The 3034-nt window shown below is 43.7% G+C and overlaps 1 non-coding gene across 1 annotated transcript; it reads left to right on the top strand.

The window, feature by feature from the left end:
* The first annotated feature begins 505 nt into the window (after positions 1–505).
* TRNAT-AGU lies at positions 506–578 on the top strand. Its single transcript has one exon. It is a non-coding gene; the product is annotated as a tRNA-Thr (tRNA).
* The last annotated feature ends 2456 nt before the right edge of the window (positions 579–3034 follow it).

Here is a 3034-nt window from a genome sequence, read left to right as displayed (position 1 = left end):
TCTGTTTAAGTTAAAATACACATTTCATATAACATAGGTTTGACTGCAGTTTATTATCCTTTTTTTAAATGCTTACTTATTATCATAGCTGATCCTGCCAATGGCACTGTGGAACTCTTGCCACATGTTGTCATAATATCGGTAACCCCAGATGATGGCAGCAATGAAGAGGCACATTCTGGGGTGCAGAAAGTCAGGCTTGCCCTGTTGTTCCCCCACCCTGTGCAAGTGATGATGACTGTGTCCTGCCCTTTGCAAATTTCTTTATGACTTAAAGTCACATATATATCTGATGCACAGAGTGGATAGTTAATGCTTGCTTACTCCGAACCATCCAATAATGAAAATGTATTACAGAATAAATGCTTTTAATCATAGTTCATAATCAGTTGTGCATGATTACTTCTGTAATTGTTGACCCTCATTCTTTTTGTGTTACTGTTTTTATTCATGCAGTCAAAGTAGATGTTTAAGTCTTGGTTACTGTTTTACTTATAGGTTCATAGGCCTTGTAGCTCAGGGGTTAGAGCACTGGTCTAGTAAACCAGGGGTCATGAGTTCAAATCTCATCAAGGCCTGTACAATCTATAGGTTCATAGGTTGGTACTCGGCTAGCAGCCCTAGGGCCTATACAAGCCTAGCCATAACAATTCCCTGGATATTTCTTCCCACAGTATTTACTTCCCTGGACCACTGTCTAGCAGGGTGACTGACGTGATCCCCGGGGTGAATTTCCTATCTCCCATCCAATTGTCAAGTTTCCTTTTGAAGAGGACCAAGGAGGTTCTCTGCTTGACATGTATGGGCAGTCTATTCCAGAGTATGGGGAGTCTCTGGGTCAGGAACCTATCCCTCCAGCATGTTTTATTCATTGTGATGACAAGGTTTAGATCCCTGGAGCATATGGCTCTGAGGGACTGGGATTTCTTTAAGTGGAGCATGTCCAAAAGCTGAGGGTTTGACATGGCCTTGCATGTTAAGCAGAGATTGCCTATGAGTAGACAATATGCCACAGCATAGGGCATCTGCTTTAGGCCTGTGATTCTTTTAGTGAGGTATTTCTGCAGCCTTTCCAACTGTTGCAGATGTCTTGTGAGTTATATACCAAATGGGGCATTGTACTCTATAATGGGTCTAATGAGGGATGAGTACAGTGGGACAATGACCTCCTTTTTTCTGGATGAAAACCTTTAGTGATGAGGTGTGCCATATAGAAGGATTTCTTGACTGTTGTGGCGATGTGGTTATCGAAGGTGACCACTCTCCACCTGTGTCCTCAAGTCTCTCATCATGCTTTCAGTGTTTAGTTTACTGCCACTTATGTAGTAATTCATGGGTACATGTTTTTTCCCAAAGGGGATAACTATACATTTCTTGTCATTAAGCTTGCACGCATGGCTCTGGCACCAAGCATCTGTTTCTGTAAGGCCCTTTTGTAGAATATCCACATCATTTGGGGATTCAATAATGGCTCCCAGTTTGCAGTCATCTGCAAACCTTGTTAGTCAGAGTCCCTTAATGTTGGCCTGTACTTCAGAGAAGTAGATGCCAAACAAGAGCGGTCCCAGGACTGAACCCTGAGGTACTCCACTTGTCACTTGTCTGAAGCTGGATTTGGAGTCAGCTACTTTTACAGTGTGGGTTCTGTCAGTACGCTAGTTGGCAACCCATCGAGTGACTTAGGGATTTATTCCCAGCTTAGTATGTTTATCTGTGATTCCAGAGTGGGGGATGGTATCAAAGGCCTTGTCGAGGTCCACATAGGCTGTGTGGACCACCTTACCTTCGTACACAGCTCTGGAAACTGATTTGAAGAAGTCAGTCATGTTCAGGAGAAAAGATTGGCCCTTCATGAACCCAAACTGGGTGGGGTCCAGTGTTTGAAGGTTGCCAATGTCTTTGTTTATAAGTTCCATGATAATGTGTTCCATGCCCTTGCAGATCAGGCTCGTCAGACTGATGGGACAGTAGTTCCCGGGATGCAAGGTGGATCCCCCCCTTGTGGTGTGGGATAACTGTAGCTGTGCACCATTCAGTAGGCACGAAGCATGAGGTGAGACTATGATTAAACATGACACTTAGATGAGGTGCCAGTTCATTTTGTAGTTCATGTAGTACACAGCCCGGGATGTCATCTGGTCCCATGGATGCTGCATTCTTAGCTTTGGAGAGTGCAGTTTCTACCTGTGTGGAAGTGATACCAGAATTTGGCAATCTTTTGGTATTGAGATGGGCACTTTAGGTGGTGAGAGGGGGTGAAGTTGGTACTAAATTTATCTGCCAGGATATTGGCAATATCCTTGGGATCAGTACTAAATAATGCCATTCTGTTGTAGCTCAGGCCAGATCGAGCATTGCCATTTAGATTCTTGACATAACTATAGAATGCCTTGTGGTTGTCTTTGGAATCTTTGGCAATTTTATTTTTGCAACTAGCTTTGGAGGATTTTATGAAGGATCTCAGCTTCTTGTTGGGGCTGGTGAGGGAGTTTTATGCAATGTGGAATTTTCCTCTTTTCTGCAACAGTTTCTTCCTTTTGTTGTGTAGTTTGTTTATGGCAGGGGACCACCAGACTGGCTTCCTTTTTTGGGAGGAGAATGTCTTGATTCTTTTTGAGATGGCACAATTCATGCATGAGTGGATGTGCTCATTCAGTGCCTTAGTGTAGGATTCAGCAGTCAAATTTTCAGCTCCCATCTGCATGAGTGTCATGAAGTTTGTCACTTCTGACTTGAGTAGCATGAAGGTGGCTTTGGAGAATTTTTTTTATGGAGGTTTCCTTACTGGAGGGGGTGGGGGATATGTGGATGTCAAGGGTGTTTAGCTTATGGTCAGACCTGACCAATGAGGGGGTGACTACTGGTGTGGAGCATCTATCTCCCATGTTGGTAATGACCAGGTCTAGGATATTGGAGCCCCTGTTGGGACAATGGATTAGTTGATCCAGGGCACTGGAATTTATGAATTCCAAGAACTGTTGGGAAAAAGTGTTGGTACCCAAGTAGTTTTCCCAGTTAATGGTAGGGTAGTTGA

This window comes from Protopterus annectens, chromosome 13.part0 (genome assembly GCF_019279795.1).
Source record: "Protopterus annectens isolate FY-2018-M chromosome 13.part0, PAN1.0, whole genome shotgun sequence".
Classification (NCBI taxonomy): domain Eukaryota; kingdom Metazoa; phylum Chordata; order Ceratodontiformes; family Protopteridae; genus Protopterus; species Protopterus annectens.
The sequence above is the reverse complement of the archived record's forward strand: the minus strand, read 5'-3'. Positions and strand labels throughout refer to the sequence as shown.